The sequence below is a fragment of the Rhinolophus ferrumequinum genome, chromosome 8 (genome assembly GCF_004115265.2).
Source record: "Rhinolophus ferrumequinum isolate MPI-CBG mRhiFer1 chromosome 8, mRhiFer1_v1.p, whole genome shotgun sequence".
Taxonomy (NCBI): Eukaryota; Metazoa; Chordata; class Mammalia; order Chiroptera; family Rhinolophidae; genus Rhinolophus; species Rhinolophus ferrumequinum.
The window spans coordinates 23900152-23918853 of record NC_046291.1 but is presented as its reverse complement, the minus strand read 5'-3'; the positions used below and the strand labels follow the sequence as shown (position 1 = coordinate 23918853).

The window sequence follows — 18702 nt, the reverse complement described above, 5'->3', positions numbered from 1 at the left end:
GATAACTATTTTTTAAAATCTGAAGGAAATGAACAGATGTGCTCAAATACCTATAAATGTGTCAAATATAAAATGCTAGTATTTGTATATTTAATAGTTAACCAAGACACAAACTAAATGAAATAATTATACCATGTGTTTTGTATAGTAATTTCTGATACTGAATGTACTCAACTATTTGAACTTAGGATTCAGATTTTTTAGGAGGTAATTCATGATGTTTATATGAATTTTAGTGTTATAATTTCAAGTGTTCACTCATGCTTATGTGATTTCAGTGAATATTTAGATATGCCAGGCCCAATTCTAGATACCTGGGATATATTAGTGAACAAAACAAAGTATTTTTGCCTTTATGGAACTTACATGTGAATGAGGAGAGAGGCAATAATAAAGAGTAAACATACTAATAAGCAAAGTATGTGGTATATTCGAAAATTATAATTATTACGCAAAATAGGATAAAAAGATAGGGGTGGAAACTGCAGATTGCAGTATCAAATAGGATGGTCAGGTGAAGCCTCATTGAAAAGATGAAATTTGAGGAAAGACTTGATGGAGGGAACGGAATTATTTGGAAGAAAAGTGCTGTACACCTGGAATTTAACTATAAATAAATCTAAGTTATTTTAAACAAAACATGTATTACACAATGTGATATTTACATAATGTTTTTCTCATGTAACCTTAAGGTTCACCATGGTATTTGGTTATTTCTAACTTGATATAATGAGGGTAGTGATTGACTATATAAGACAGGTATTATAATCTATTACTTGTAAGACATAGATTAATCTCAACAATTTGTTTAAAAACACACAAAAACACAAGTTATCTAACAACAAAACTTTTTAAAAACACAGGAGCATATATCTCACACCTGTGACTCTGTATTCTCTTCCAGGAATAGACCAGATAGATAGTAAATAAAACTACAATATCTTCTTCAACTATAGAATTCTATATATACATCACACATACACATTCACACATATACATCATTTAAATATGAACTGATGGATACTGAAATAATTGTGAAAGTAAAAATTCTTGTTTACAATACTATTTTTTATGTACATTTAGAGTAATTAGTAGTCTATCTTGAAGTGCCTGTCCAAGAAAAAATGGAAAATTCTTAATTCTGTGTTTAATTTATCTCTTCTTCTTTTGAAACCTTACAAATATTAGGCTGAATTACAAACTAATTAGCTCAGAAGTCCACGGATTGAATTTCTGCTCCACGACTTACAGCTGTGTGTCCTTGGCACCACAACTCTAATTAGGCCTAGTTTCTCAACTGTAAAATGGAGGTCATAACTCTCAGAGTTGTTGAGTAAAATAATGTGTTCAAAGAGGTTGATAATGTGTTCATTACAGGTATTTGATAATCTATATTAGAATCATGTCTTGTGCTTCTTTAATTAGTCAATATTAAATAAATAACAACCATAGACAAAGGAAAAACAGTTCAAGGCCACATATAATATTAGGCATTATAGTATCATGGTGATTTTTTCTTTTTCTTTTTTTTTTGTATCGTGGTGATTCTAAGAAAGGAAAGAGCTTTGTGTGCTGGGGGAGTTCTGGAAGACTTTATAAAAGAAGGCAGAACTTTGATCAAAAAGGAATTGTAAGATTGGGTTGGAAGAACAGAAGTAGACAATGACTGAATTGACTATGGCGGGTGCCAGTGGACCTGGGATTTGTGTTGAGAGGATGGTATTGAAAGCTCCTTCAGTATCCATTCTTTTGTCAGAATAGTGTAGTTCAGTAAGTGTAGCCACAGACAAGTACTTTCACTTGTTGATATATTTTAAGATACATATTTTACTATACAGCTTTTTACCTCACAGTTGTCGATTTATTTATTGAAAGCCCATGTAAAATGTTCTCTCCCTTCTAAGAAAATTCCCCATACAAACTTATTTAGCAAATACATTTTCATCATAGCGCCTTCACTTACACAGACATGGTTATGTGTCACCTGTGCAAAATGTATGTTTTACACCAGAACTCTTTGGAATAATCACTACAGATCCAAAATTTGTTGTGAGTAGAGTTTCTAAACCAATGACACCATAATATTTTATTATTATGACTGAGCTATAGCAAACCTTAATAAAGTATACCCATCTTAATTGTACCCCCATGTCACTGCCAAGCGTGTCAAGAAGGCATTGTCTTCTTCCTAGTCGATACCTCCATCTTAATCCCCATAGAGGTAAACATTATTTTCACATCTCTCTCTGAATATTAATTTTGTCTGTTCTTGAACTTCATATAAATGGAATAATACAGTATGTACTCCTTTGTGTATGCTTTTTTCACTCATTATGCTTCTGAATCATCTATGTAGTTGCACATAACAGCAATATTTTTCATTCATTCTTTACTTTCTGTATAATACTCTGTTATATGAATATATCACAATCCATTCTACTGTTGATGAGCATTTGGGTGGTTTGCAATTTTATGCAATTATGAATACAGCTACTAAGAACATTTTTGTAAATATGTTTAGATGGACACACATCCTCAGCTCTCTTGGATATACATCTAGAAGTGGAGATGCTGGTTCATAGGGTACACATACATTCAGCTTTACTAGATATTGCCAGTTTTCAAAAAATGTTCATATTAATTTACACCCCCAACAGCAAATGTATGAGAATTTCAGTTCTTCTACCATTATTATAGTTTTCTTTTCAACATCTGGAGAGCTTCTAGTCCCAACATAGTTCTTACAGTGTAATGAGGTTATGACTTGATGAATTGAAATAGCAATTATTTTTCATAATTGCAATTCACATTACACCATTTTTAAAAAGAACTTAAAAAAACATGTTTGCTTCAGTTTAGTGAAAGTATGTGAAAAGAATAGAGCTTTGGGTACTGTCATATTCTGAGCCTAAGTGGTTAATGTCATACAAAACCTAGATGTGGCCTTTTTGAGCTAGCTATTTCACTAAACTGCAGTCAGATTTTATTTTGAGTGCTGATAATAAGAAAAATCTCCTCTCTCTCTCTCTCCTCTCTCTCTCTCTCTCTCTCTCTCTCTCTCTCTCCATTTACTATCATCGTTTTTGGCTTCACCTTGAATGAAGTCAAAGTATGACTCTTTCCTTCTTTTTGTCTGTTTGACCACAGTATACTTTTTTGGTGGACTAAATTTGTTGAGAAGAAGGATATCATCTGTGATAAAAAGGCAAGACAGTGTGCAGTAAATTTGGTATAATAATTTTCAAAATACACATTTATTATATTTAGAATAACTGAAATTCAAGAGTTCTAGGTTAGAAGTATAATTATTCTATTAATTTTTAAAACAAAATTATAGTAAGTATAGTCAATTTCTAAAATTCCATTCGAAGCATTTTGACCATGAAGGATTATTGATTAATTATTCTAATTTATTTAAATAAAGATTAAAATTTAACGTATTTAATATAAATAAAGTATTTTTATCTAAAAAGCTCTTTCTCAGAATTTAACAGCTAGTTGCCAATGCTGGTCCTTTGCAAAATTCAGAGAATAGAGGATAAGTCCCTATTTTAAATAAATGTATACCATTTAATAGAAATTACAAAAATTATTGATGCATGGGGAAAGGTGATTTGTGGTACAAATAAAAGACAATGTTTGTAAGAAGGAACAAGGAAATCAATATAGAATACAAAGACGTTTTTTGTGTGTTTTAAATACTCCAATTCCTCAACTGATGTAATTTTCACATTTCACTCATTTAAACAATATTTTTGAGTGCCATTATTTCCAGGTACTGTTTTAGGTGCTTTGGATACACAGTGTCCCAAACATGTAAAGATGACTTCCTTCAGGGAACTAGTAGAGTCAGGCAGGTAATAAATAGTAAATATAATAAATATTGTGATATATGAAAGTGATAAGTGCTATAAAGAAAGGAAAAATGGACCAGGGGATGAAGGGCTGTGGAAAAGACATGGTTTTGATTTTTGTTATGGTAGTCAGGAAAGCCTTGGTTGGGAAGATGATAGACCAAAGCTTCATGGAGGTAAGGAAGATATCCCTCCTTTGTCCGTCCCTAAACAGCTTGAAGAGTCATATGCAAACACACAGACCAATATATTTAGGGAATGAAACCAAGGCTCTTCCAGAAGAGCCACAGGAGTTAGTTAACTGAATTTTGGGACATAGGTACGTCAGATTCTTAAAGATCAGGATCTGAGATTAACCAGATGTAGCAGAGGGTCAGAGACATAGTGTCTCATCCAAGTGAGAAAAAGAATTGTGAAGTTAGATTTCTGTTCCCTTCTATGTTCCTTCCGATATAATTGAAGTTCTTTGAGGAGAAGATGTTTCCTTTTATCAATTCCTAGAACCTATCAAGGGTCTGAAATATATGTATGTGTGTCATCAAAACTGGAAAAATGAACTGACGAGTGGTGTTAAGCCAATGCTTAGAATATTGTCAAAGAGAGAAAGGGTAAGGAAAGGCTACAGTTTTGGCTCAAACATAAATATGAAAAATCTTAAAACTCATGGAAGTCTCTCAATTATCTGACATCTTGTATTCTTAGAATATAATATGCTTAAAGGAAGGAATATATTTTACACATATAGCTTAATCTATAATGGACATAGTTCTTCCACTAACAAATGGGGGGAAGAAAGAAAAGAATATGCCAACTCATTCACATTGACTGTGCCAGGTATCCCTAAATGTTAAATGACTCCCAAAGAGTATTGAATATTTTTAGAAGTTGTGCTTTTTTTTTTATAGTGACCAGAACCATTGTGTGTGCTTTGTAAGATCTTGATAAAATGTGATTCATGTTTCGAGAAATGACAGTCTTGTGCATCATTTTTTTTTTTGTGCTCAGAAGAGAGCAACAGACAGTATGTTAAAAGAAACCATTTGCTTGAAAAATAACCTTAGTGTTGAAATCTTGAAGAAAATTAGACATTTAACAGATTGATTGATTTAAAGGGACACTTTTGGAGGAAAAGAATATCCTAACCAGCAAGTATGATTAAGTGAAATTCTTGGGTTTATTACCTAGGATAATCATATTTTTAAAATGTGATTTATTTATTTTATAGCAGGGGGCAGAAGATAGTGGTGGCAGCAACTGCATTGCGACATCAAAAAAAGGCAATAAGGCCAGACCTATAGACGGTGTTAATAATAGCAATGAGTCATAAGAACCGAATAGTGATAGAATAATTTAGAAAGGAAGTAAAAACAGTAAAACATCAAGGTCAAAATCCTAGTCACAATTTTTACTAAGTCAGAAACATTTTAATAAATATTGTGCCCTCCAGTGGTTGTTTTTGAGTAATTTGATTTTTTTTTTTTTTTAAATTTTTACCTGGACTCCCAATTTTTCTGGCTTGATTATTTTGGGTAACCCCAGGAAGGTTTACATTCCTATAACTAAGAGGACTGTTGGGAGACTGACTCAATTCAATTGCCCTATTTTATGCTTGCAGAAAGAATATATGCCAGGGATGATAGAGTGCCTAGCATATGTTCATGAAGTTCAGGCTCAACACGATAAGTTCACAAAAGGGCAATCATGCTTGATTTATCTGACTGCCAGACTGGAAATGAAGAAAAGCGGTGCCATATTATCCCAAATTTTTCAGACCTTCAATACAGTACAGCACAGATAAGCAAAGCTAGTTCTCAGAATGATTACAATGCATTTTAAAGAGGAAGATTGCTGCTTTAGCCAATAAAATCAAAGACAGAGGATGTTTCTAGAACCTGTTTGCTTGAAAACAGAAGGAGAAAGAGCACGGAAAGAACATCACTTTGTAAAAGAAGAAAACTGGGGGACCTGAGTCAGGAGACTGGGATGGTGTCTCTGCGGGATCTCCAATCAGCTTTGTGACCTTAGTCAGATTCCCGGGGCCTCAGCTCCTCACCTGTGAAACAAAAAGTATGGACTAGGGTGAGTGGTGTCCATGAATCCAGGATATGGACAGAGGCAAGGAGTAGCAGGCTCCATCTTATAAAAATAATAATAATAGTAATAATAATAATAATAATTTGAACATTTATGAAAGCAAAATTAGCTAGTGATCAGAAAGTGCAGGAAAAAGGTGGCTAATGGAGAATGTGAATGCATCCTCAGGCATTCAAAATATAGTATGAATCTGATAGAGACAATTCTTTCCAGAAGGAAGAGAAGAAGCATATCATTTTTCTATAAATTTCCTCCACTGTAGTCTCTTTCCTCTTAACTCTTATCACCTTATTTTTCCCCATACTTTTTGTTTCTGGTAACCATGGTGATGCTCCCTTCCAGCAACCTTCTTCACAGCTGGCACCTTGGTAGACATTGAATTTGCTCCATTCACTCATGCAGGGGGCTAACAATCCTGCAAAAATTAATTTATTAACATTTTCTTCATTACTTTTGTCTAGGAAGTACATACAGGGAATTATTCCACACTTAACCTCCTACATAAGGGGCACTGTAAAACAGGAATATTCAACTGTTCATTTCAGTGCTAACATAAAGGGGATCCTGATTATGCCAGAGATTCAATTCCCTGCCTTAGCCCTCAGGGACTGTGCAGTCCCAGTACTCAAGCTGGTTGCCACCTCCTTTTGCTTTTGTATGGTAAGTAAATAAAATAGATTGCCCACCAAAAGCACACATCAGCCCTGGTTTCCTAATCCTCTTTGTTTTTTTGCTGCATTCTCTCTTGGAAGGAAGACATTTCCAAGTGCGTAATTATCACAGTTACAATGGGATTGATTTTTCCATAAGAAAATATGCATAAGTATATGCATTTTTCTAATGAGGACAGTTATTTATTTTGGAATATAATAAGCAATTGTGATACTCAGTTTTCAAATATTTGTAATTAGCTGCCAATGACAAAACATCAAAGAATCTCTGATGTCATTATGCAGAAAATGAAAATTCTCGTATGCTGTCTTTAGTCACGTCCAGTTTGTGTAGCCTAACTTATTTGTAATCCTGTATACCAGAAAACTGTCTACTTAAGCACTCGTTGGGTGTGTGTGGTGTGTGTGTGTGTGTGTGTGTGTGTGTGTGTGTTTCTGTGTGTCTGTGTGTCTGGCATTAACACAAAGAGACCAGATGATGACATTCATAGGCTTATAGACTCGACTCCTAGGGACAACACTTGGATGGAGACAATTAAAACGCCTGTCAGGCATTTGGTACCAGAAGCCCCTACGGCAAACCGCTAAATCCTAAACCAGGGGCTGCACTTATTGTCAGTGAATGATGGCGGAGCTGGGTGGCTTGTCATCATTCTCGAAAATTCTGAGGCTAGTGAGCTCGCTCTCCCTCTCCCCCTCGCCTTATTTTCCTTTTCGCCACTGCGGGGACGTTTTCTAATTGCAGCTTCCCTTTCCCCGACACACACAGACAGGAGCTGGTGGCTTGCAGACTGCAGTCTGTCTGGAGCTAGAGAGGCAGAGCTAGAGGCATTCCGTGGAGATAATGCTCCGGGAGAAGGATTCCGCAGCAATCCTCAAAGACTAGAATTGGTGGTACTGCAGCACAAGCACTGGTAATGGTTTGAGGTTTTAAAATTTTTATTTTGCTTTATTTTTCACCCTTCTCTCGAAGGATCTGCTTTACGGGATCTCAAGTAAAATGCTTTAACATTCATTACTGAGCTTCTAAAAATTCAAGCACTGCATTGTTTGTACTACAGATCTCAAGACATAGATTTATTGTCTGGATATAAAGAAGGCATTTGGTTACTGGTGAGTGACAACTTTAAATATCTAGTTAACAAATCTATACATGTATGTTTATTTCCTTTTGTTTCGGTAGATTCTTCAGTTTGTTGTCTCTAACCGAGGAAACATTGATTGGGAACCACTCATTCAGAAAATTAAAGGTACCACATGTTTTATTTGGATGTTTAAATGAGGGAAAATCAGGGAGGAATTGGAATGTTTTTATTTAAAGTAATCTCTGTGGCTGGTCTTTTATCCTTAAGCCTACATTGATCATTGTCTGAAGCATGTATGATATGGTAGGCAGAGAATGCCATTATCCAAGGCTTTTTCAATTAGATGTATAAAGAATTGTGTCTTTTGCCTGTGTTGCAAGTTTTTAACAAATTATTAGTATGTCTGGCTTATTTTTGGATTTTGTCATTATAAAGGCTAAAAAAAAGTACCAAATTCTCTATCTTAATGAAAATTCAATAATTTGAATTTAGGACACGTATACTAAGTAATGATTTTATCTGATGAAATCCTGCTAATAAGTGATTTTTTTTCAACTAGCTAATGAAATGGCTTCTTGCCCTTGCCAGGCAGAATGAGCTCCAGATGATGAAAGCCCAGGAATGACTCAGTATTGTTGGGTTTTGCAAATAAAAGGTTGTAACTCAAAGATGCATTAGTCTTTAGCAACAGATATATTAAAGACTGAGGTTGTTAGTTGTTAAAAGAACTGATTTTACATACGCTTTGTTTGGCATTGACAGCATAAGAAGTAATCCTTATCTTGCCATGAAAGCAGTTAAATCCATTGATCCCCGGCCTTGTGCTTGCATGAAAAATATTAATTTCAAATTCAGGCATTGGGATGTATATTGATTGGAGATAACAATTATAAGTATTATCTTTCTTTAATTCTTTAAGGTTATCTTTGACTTTAATATATATTCTTGTTAATTAAACCTATATTTGTAATTTGGACTTAAACATGGAAGACATGTTTTGCCTTGTTGAGAAGATCAGTACCATCATTTAAGCCTTTCCTTGTCTTTCACATAATATTTTCCCTCGAGACTATCGGTCCAAATATTTTTTGCAGCAAGGTTAGATTTTTTTAACATACCTAAAAAATGGCTAATGTTCAACTTCTGATCCTGAAATAGTATGTGAGCGTACACCTGTGAATGTGTATATTTGCAGCATTTGACTGAGACTAATGCATTGTCCTTGTTTAATTTCTCTGCAATGTGTAATTATGAGAACCTTAATTTATTCATTCTCCAACCGCTTAACAAGAGCCTTGCTTCTGTGGGTGGTTATTGTGGGAGAGGGGAAGGGGCAGATGCATCCAGAGTGTAGGCAGCATCCTGTAATATTTTTTCACAAGAGAATTAATTTGTTAAATCAGCGTGCTATAAAAAGGAAATTGCATTATGTCAGATAGTGAACAAAATCGAATATACTGGTCTATTAGATTCATTTCATGTATTCAGAGATACGTGAAATATATTGTATTTTTCCCTCAGAAATTACTCAGTGGACTCATGTATGAAATCCCCAAACAGGATTTACTATTTCTCCTGAATATTGTAAAAACCTTGGGACCATACTCTCTTTTTAGGTTTCACTCACAGTAAGGGAAATGTTTTTATGTTTGGTGAAAAAAATAATTTACTTGGTATTTTCCCATCTAATTAAATCCATAGAGTATTATATTGCATATGAGAATCTGTTTCCTAATCTTCAGACTCATTTAACAATTCATTATATTAATTTTGAACTTTGGAGTATGTATATGAATTGGAAAGGATGAAGTTATTATTAACCACTAACAAAAAAAAGTAATATATTGTCAATGGGAACTAATCAGCTCTGTTGCAGTTTATCTGGGTACTGAAGTGGCATGTTACTTCACCAAGAGCGTCTTGGTTCCTAAATTTTTCTGGCACCATTTTAAAATTTATCTAGGGGTATGTTGACAGATTTTGTGTGATAAACCGCGAGTTTATTCCAATAGCCTGTTATGTCATCAAATCAGAATAGAATTAGACTACTAGACTCTAAGAGAATCAGGGATATATATCACGGTGTTTCTAACCAACAACCTCTTGGCATTAATTAATTCCTTTAACTGATTTTTTTCACTTGTATCTTCAGCATATAGCATAGTTCCTGGACCACAGTAGGTGTTCAATAAATATTTATTTAATTGTGATGGATATATGAATTCATCTGTAAACCCCCCCCCCAATACTTTTTGTTCTTTTTTCATAAGGTTGGTTATACATTGTAAAACAGACATTTGGTACTTTTTTTTTAGTTACTCAAAATATTCATTGTCTCTAACTTATGATAATTACTTAGATAATACCAGGTAGAAAAGTAGGCCAAACCATATGTAGAAATTTTCTCCAGGATCTATGGAAAAAGGATTTTTCTGGTTTTAGTTTTAAGATGGAAAGAATTTTTGAAATGTCCCCTTTCACTTTCATCAGCTCAGGGAAAGATGCCAAGCTGCAGCATGAGTATTGCTTTATGGACACTTCCTAAATACTACTCCCAGACTTGATATTGTTATTGCTCTTCATGTCATCAGCCAAGATTTTGCTGCAGCAAAGGGGAGGAGGCCCTTTCTCTCTCTCTCTCTTTCTAATTGTGACACTCGAAATGATGTCATAGTCTTCTTAAACGTTTTCTTGCTTAATATGGACTAGTAAGTATGACATCATTTTATACATATATATTTAAGAAATCTATAAAGAAACTTTCTAGAATCATAATAGCTTTAGAGAAATCTATTCTTTCTTGTTGTCATTTATTTTTATTAATAAAACTATAATTTTTTGTTAATTATGTGCCAGATAATATTCTAAGCCCTTAACGCATGTTATCTCATTTTAATTCTCTACAATCCTGGGAAGTGGGCACAGTCTCCCTTTTCCAGATGAATGAACTGAGACCCCAGTTGGGAGATGAACACAAGTTCTGGCCCAAAGTCCTTCATATTAACCACAACATACTGAATTTTTTTGTAGTAAATTTTTTGGCTCATAGTAATTTTTTTAATGTTTTATTTGTGCACTTGATGTAGATGTTACTGCAATAAGATTAAAATGTTATGCTTGTAGAGTCTTGTTTTTTATATACAAATGTAATGGAGAAGTAAATATATCTTCAAATACTTCACTATAATATTGAAGCTCTTGTATATTTATTTTTAACATATATTTTATATTTGAGCTGAGGAAATTTATTGTTTAAGGAGGAATGTCAGAAATAAATCAGGATGTTTGAAAATAAATGAATTCATAAAGCATCTCCTGTGTCATCACAATGAAGTCACATTACTGAATTGCATAATCTATATAAGAAAATTAGTCAGAAAATTCAAGTGCTAAATAGCATAACTGATGCCATATCTTGAACAAGTTTGTTTGTAGTTTTTAATTTAAATAATGGCAGAAGAAGTTTCAAATGGCCAAAATAAATAAACAAGCAGGAAACAAACCGTATCGTGACAGGGAGAAAATACAACATTCAACCTTAAGTACAAACTTACCCAGAAAAATAACTGAGGGACACTAACAATTTCACAAATAATGTATTAAAATGTTTCTACTTGCAAAGGAGTATATGTAACAGAAAACTTTTAGAGCTCAATGAGTGCAGCAGATTAAGACAAGAGAAGTAGCACCAAGGCTCATTGGTACTGTAAGAGACATATGAATAATTTCTTAAAGAACTTCATTGCACAGCAGGCCTACTAACAATTGAGAAGAGACACAACAGGAAACATATCATGGAGGACTGTCTTTTGAGATGGAACTTAGGGATGAATAAAAGTATTCAAGAGATGAGAATGTATGGAGGAGCTCCAGGAAGAACAAACAACATTAACAAAGGAACCAAAGGAAGTGACATGCTTGGAAAGTATAAATTGATCTCATTTGTATTCTAGCATGTAGGACAGAAGAAGGGGATTCTTAGAAGATAAGGATGGAAAGGTATGTGAAACTATTAGGTTGTACCATTTGAAATGGCTAATATTCTACCCTTTATAAACTACAAAATCAAAATTTCATTCAGTTCAACCTAATACGTTGGAAGGGGACCTTACATGTCAAGTTGAGTTTTGTTGTTCAATGGGAAGCTATTGAGTGTATGTTGAGTAAGAGGCCATTATTACCTGAACTGCATTTTCAAATAACTTATTTTATAGCTGTGCAAATAAATTAGAGGTATGTGAGAGAGCGTGTGTTGAAAAGCATCACTTTGGTAGCTATCATAGGATAACCCAGGAAAAAATAAAGTCTCAAAGAGGATGTTGAGAGTGGGCATGAAAAAAGAGGTTAGGATTATGGGAGATGTTTCTGAGTTCAAATTCATATAGCAAGTGCTTGATTAGTAGGAGGAAAGAAAAACGTAAGGGCTCAATGATGACTCTAACGTTTGAATTTGATAACTGTAAAAATTAGGGGGAAAAGGTAGCTAAAAGCTTCTTGAGGAAGAGGCCCTCTTTTATTTATATTGTATTCCTTGCCTCTAGCAGACTGCCTAGTACACAGTAGACAGTTAATAAATGCTGACTGAATTCCTCAGAGTATGAATAAAAAATGACAAGTCAGGTTTAGGCCATGATGGCTGGATATGTAAATGGTGGCCTGGTCTAATAGATTCTAGACCGTAGAGATCTAAAGCTAAGAAGAGAAATTAGGGAGATAGGATATATGACATCATCAAGATGAGAAAAGGACCAGAGGGCTCTTGGCAGCACCCACTTTTAGGATGCAGAATGAGAGATAGGAATTGACAAAGTTTAAGGAGATTAAAAAAAAAAAAAAAAAAAAAAACAAGAAAGAGAAGTATAGATAAAATAGACAACAAAGCTACAACTCAAATTTTCAGAAAAATTGAAGAATGAGAATAAATAAAAAGACTGCTGGATTTATTTCAATAATGTTTTCTGTTATAAAAACAGTACACATTTTGTAAAATTTGTAAAATTTAGAATAGTATAGGAAGGTTATAATAGCCATCATAAATAAACAATTCAGAGATTATAATTAATAGTCTTTTGACCATTTCTCTTATTTGTTTTATCTGTTGCGTTTAAATTTACATAATCCATTCAGTTTGGGAATTCTGCCTTTTTTCCTACTCAGCAGTATCTTGAGCATCTATTAGAACAATTTGCCACCTGTGTGTCATGTAGACATTGGACGTTTTTATTCCCTGTTTTTCCCAATTTTTCACTATCATCATAATGCCGCAATGGAATAGTTTGTACATTACTCTTCAAATTATTTCCAGTGGATATTTCCCTAACAGTGGAATCACTGTATTCCATGTTGTCAAATTCCTGACCGTATATAATTTGGTGGTTTCAGACTGAGCCTCAGCTTTCCTCCAAGAAGGGGAATCTAAGATTACATGAGCACCTGCCATGTTCTAGCCTCTGTGACAAGCACTGTAATTATCACAACAACTCTCATGTAGATTCTGTTATCTCTGCTTAACAAATAAATGAACAGAGATGAAGAGAGTTGCACAAGTCTTAGGACTGGTTTTGAATGTGGGTCTAACTCTAAAACAGTCAAATCGTTGGGACAGAAGCAAGAGCTTGAAAGTGAATGAGTAAGTAAGTATATACAAATAATACGAAAACATGCTTAAGTAGTCCAGCACTCAAAGGAAAAAGATAAAATATGTAAGGCAAGGAGGGCAGTGACTGCAGTGGAGATTTGCTGTTATTAAAATGGGGAATCCTAAACCAAAGGGTGGGGTCAGATAAGAGGGAGTGCTACCTGTATAAGCAGAAGGACAAACACCTAGTACAAGGTCCTAATGAGAGGAGATAAAGAGTACAGGCAAGGATTGGGGCGTGGCAAGCAAAATTCCTCTTCCCGATAGATAAAAGCAAGAGAACAGACAGAGACATTTTTGGAAGTAAGCAAAAGATATGAGGGACCTTACATATCACTTTGCCTTTATCTTAGACAGCAGGAAATTCACATACCCATTCAGTGACTATTTATTGAGCACCAAATCCGATGCCCTTTTCCTGCCCCCATGGAACTTTTCTTTTTTGAGGGGGGTGGGGGAATAATCTGTGGGTAAACAAGTATAACGAAAAGATTACTCAGGCAGCTATGCAGAGAATGGATGAGAAAGGGGGTAAGAATAGATGCTGGGAGATAAGCTTCTCAAACTTTACAGCAAAGATGAATCAAGTGGCATTTATTAAAATGCAGGTTCAGATTCAATAGGTCTGAGGACAGGCCTGAGACTCTTTAACAAGCTCCCAGGTGATGTTTGATTAACCAGAGGTTGGAAGGTGAATGTCCAGACAAGAAAAATTAGAAATGATTGGAGAGGTTATGAGCAGTCAAATGTGAGCCCTTCTCTTGGTACAGCAGCAGTACATACTTTTAAATCTTTTTCATGGTGAGAGAATTGTCCTTTTTTTGAATTTTTTCAATTCCAGCCACTTATTTTATGACAGATCCATTAAACCAGAGCTCTAATGAACTACTGACATATTGGTCTTTCTGTCCATGCTCAATGTTTATTACGTCCAATATAATGAATTCTTGTAGCTCAGGTTTGGGGATGTGATTGCACAAAGCTCTGAGCCAGCTTCTTAACTCCAACTCTGTTCCCTGCTTCATGATTTCTTTGGACTTTTGACCGCTTCTCTGCCAGCATGTTTAACACAGAATTGACCTGTTTATTTCTCCGGTCCCCTAGCTCTTGACATCTCTCATGTTCCTCTGTGCCTAGTAGCCAAGCTTCTGGGTCTCCACATCCCGTCTTCCTGCCACTTACATCTTAATACAAATTTTCGGGGACTCTGCTTAAAGCAACCGGGGACTATTCACAATAATCTCTGATTTAAGGAATGCATTTTCCCAAGAAAATCTTTTCTTTTGGAAGACTGTTTTGGTTGATGACAGCAACCTGCATTCTTCTGAAAGAAGGATGCATGTGTTTGTAGACAATTGGAGTATTCAAAGGGGCGAAATGTTCACAAGAAGCCTTAACAGATTGTCTGGAGGGGTGTTATCTTTCTGCCTCCACTGCTAGGCTCTAACTCTCAATGCTTCTTTATAGCTACAGGAACTTGGGAGCATTTATCTGTTTGATTCCTCCCACACCATACTTTGCAGCTGTAAAATATCTGAAGAAATAAGGAATCCAATAAATATGGCATACTCATCCATCAAGGAAAAAGCTTTAAGTGCATATGAAACATCTGTGATGTCCTCATACTTAATAGTACTTTATCATTGTTTAAAGGGCTCGCTCTATCTCTAGGCCATGCCATGACCAGATCACTGGACCTTAGTCACTGCCATTTTGTAATTCGGCATTTACTTAAACAGCCAAGTAGGCATAAGCAATGCCATTAGAAACTTTAAATTAAAAATTCCAGTGAGGGGGAAAAATAAATTCAGTGAAATGTCAAATTAGCTTTCATATGAACAGAAGTCAACTTAAATTGATAACCACATTTCTTCAAGGAGAACATTCACGAAATGTCCTTAAGGAAAGAAGCCATGGCATAGGCATCTTAGTATTCCCTAGATTGTCTTGTCTACACAGAAAATGCCCTTGATGCATATACCAAGTTGAAACTAAGAAGATGAGTGTTGTGATAACTGTGTGTGTGTGTGTGTGTGTGTGTGTAACTCTAGTTTTTCTGTTGTGGATAGTGCTGGTGTTCTTTGCACTGTCAAACTGGAAATAGTAAAGTTTCCAGAATTTGGATACTATGCCTATGCCTTTCAGCCATTCATTCGATAGTTAAGAGTCTCAAAATAGCACAGGATAATTTCTGGTCTTTCCGACAAAAAGTCTCCCTCTCTCTCTCAAAAAAAAGTCTAAATCAGTCCTCTTTTTGTGGGTTTTATTTGGACCAGCCTCAGATGGTTTGAATTAACCTTTCTTCAGATTCTCTCCTGGCATTAATGACTCTGGATTATGACCATTTTAAAGAAGCCAGAAGTACCTTGATCCACATCTGGTAATTGTTAAAGCAAAGCTCTTTCATTTAACACATTATAACCAAAATATATGTCTTCACATTGTGTAAGAACTTAGGAAATGATTTTTCTTTCCAGGAAGATCTTGTGTTTTATTTCCAAGATTAACAATGTTTGTATTTAGTTTCCTTTAAAAATATTTTCTTGCTCATTGTAGGATTTTCTCATAGTAAGATTTCATAGTTATATATTCAGAATAAGATACATGTAGGCATTAAGGGTTCTTCTCATGTAGTGTCTATGAGCAACTGGTCAGCACAATTTTGATGATATTGAGGTAAATTTTTGATATTCTAGAATCTCAAAAAAAGAGAAACGTAACTAGACTGCCTATGCTTTAAATAGTGGGGTCAGAAAGCCCTAAAATGACTGACTTTCCAAGATTACACTGGTACTTGAGGAGATATAAGCTCTAACAATGAAAAAAATTTGAAAATCCTATTCAGAACTCATGGTCCTATGTAATTCATATAACTCTGGTCAGACTTTTCCTCTACAAGATGGTGGATAGTCCAGTCGATCAAAGGGAAATAATACATGTAATAAATAACTTAATGTATGCATGCATTTTTAGTTCTGCACCATATGTTATGCTCACAAAAGACCCAGGATGTAGACTTTGGATTATAAAGTTGTTAGAATAATGTGACCAGCTAGGGAGTTGCATTAGACTTTAAGAAAAATAATAATTATGTAATTTTTAAGTCATAGAAAGCATTTTCCAGTACATGACATCCCAAAGTTCACAACAATCCTAGAATGGGAATGGCAGATCTTGTTATATTTAGTACAGATGAGAAAACTGAAGTTTGAAAAATGCAAATGACCTACCCAAGTCACTCCACTAGAAAATGGTGAACCTGGGGCTCTGACTTCAAAACCTTTCCTTTCTCCTACCACGTATGTAGTCAAAGCAGTCAAATGAGAGTATTGTCCTAAATCTGGACTATTATAAAGAAACCATTCCAAGCTAGCCATGACCACCGCTAAATGTATTTACCTGCTCTCCCAAAAGACTCCTTCGTTAGAGTCCTAGATTAGTGTGGCGTGGAGCTCAGTAAATATTAGTAAAAATAACTGTTACTACAGAAATAGTTGTAAACTTTTCAATATGAATGGAGATAAGGCTAAATATATCACAAAATGTGTAATCTTATTGACTTAAAAGCATTTGATGGAGGGATAGATTACTAAGAATCTTTTGATTAGTTCTAAGTTTCATAGAAGTTTAAGCAAGTAGTAAATAACTCAGTGAGATCGCAGGATAGCAAAGAAAAATCATTAGCACTTCAAAAACTCAGATTTGTGGAGAAACGTTTTAAAAATCAGGCATTGTGACTTGCCTATTAGGATACGTTGTAAGAGCTTAGAAAGTACTTTGAGCTGGAAGCTGTGGATCCCAGTTCTGATCTCAGATGGAAACGGAAGGGTAGCATAATGACTTTGTGGACTTCCTGGATCTATGTGACATGTCTCCTTTTTCTTTTTTTTTTTTACATATTTTTCAAATCTCCTTTTCACTTTTTCTATAGTCTAGGAGTTTTTTTTATTTTTCTTCCTCTCATCAGCTGAGTTACTATTTGTCTTTACCCCTGCCAATTCTAATATTTTAATCAATTCAGTGAATTACTTATATGGGTAACCATTTATTAATTTTCAGGACTTCCTTTCTTATTTTCTGATTGATACTTTTCCATAATTTATTTTTTGGAAGGAAGTTCATTTTTAAAAGTATGCAATATTCTTTCAAATCCCTAAGTTCTCTCTCGTTCCCTGAGTTATCTCTATTACCTCAACAGTCATTTTTTTAAAAAATATTTTTCTTGTTCATTCTGCTGGTTTTTCTCAAATTGATTTGGAGAGTGTTTGGTTGTTCTTGTTTTTTATGAATGAAGAACTAGGCTGAGGATCATGGGTAGCTGTGGTGAGTTTTCTATGCGATTGTGCATATCTGTGTCCCCCCTCACTGTGAAGGCCAGCTGTAGGGCTGGATAAGTGGGTGAAGTCTGTCAGGAAGCAGGCATTCCAGGAGTGTGGAGATGGAACCAATAAGTTGCGATCTCCACAATTCCACAATGTGTTTGAATTCCGCATGTATTTACCTGTACCAGACCAAGTTCCAAAAGTGATCACCTGCTTTCAGTAAAGACTAGTTCTTGTTTTCACCCTTGAGGGCAAGGTGCAAGTATAGTAGCTGAAAATATATTCTCAAGGGAGAAAAAAAAGAGAAAGGGTCCCAATTGTTCTGAGTATGTTTCTGAATGAATTGCCACAATATTGGACCTTCACTCCCTTTGGACTCTATATGAAGACTCTAAGCTTGAAGTTTCTCCAGGTTTCTTTGGGATGGACCTTCTATTAATCCTTCTATTAAACTTGCTCCTGGCAAGTTTCCCTCATGTTTTTGTTTGTTTTGTTTTTGTTTGTGTTTTTTTTTTCTCTCTTTCTGTCCCAGCCTATCTGCATTCTGACTTCTGGAATATTTTCAAAAATTTTGTTAGAGTTACATTCTTTTTTAGGATTTTTTAAAAAAATTTTTAATGGTGGTAACTAGGAAAAAAGGGAGGTGTGTATGATAACTCTTCCATCACTGATCATATTTAAATTTCTTCATAATGATTTTTCCATAACATCAATATATAGTTGCACTTCATTATTTTGCATTAATTACATTGTTCTACCTCTACTATTTATTTGCTAGTACTTCTCATTCTTAGGTCTTGTTTTCCTGTAAAATAAAGACATCTGATTTTCAGTGTTGAGATGGAACGTATGAATGCGTGTTGTAAGCTATAAAGTAGAATATACATATAAGCTGTCTTTATATATAAGATTTTTGTCATGAATCCAGAGTAACAAATAAATACAAACATGGAGATTAGCTACAGTTACAGGAAAATCCCTTCCCTACCCAGTAGGATTGCAATTCGCCCTACATCGAGACAACAAAAACTATAGGCA

General features: G+C 34.8%; 1 protein-coding gene across 33 annotated transcripts in view; it reads left to right on the top strand.

Moving 5' to 3' along the window:
- Positions 1-18702, top strand: part of MAP2 (microtubule associated protein 2) — a 260069-nt gene that overhangs the window by 120672 nt on the left and 120695 nt on the right. For 29 of the 33 annotated variants that reach the window (XM_033112978.1, XM_033112974.1, XM_033112977.1 and 26 more), the window contains exon 3: positions 7803-7868. The exons of 1 other annotated variant lie outside the window; for it this stretch is intronic. The gene's annotated coding sequence lies outside the window, so the exon portion shown is untranslated. Of the gene's footprint in view, positions 1-7188; positions 7733-7802; positions 7869-18702 lie in introns of those variants that run through there. 3 more of the 33 variants (XM_033112934.1, XM_033112937.1, XM_033112935.1) reach the window with 3 other exon arrangements.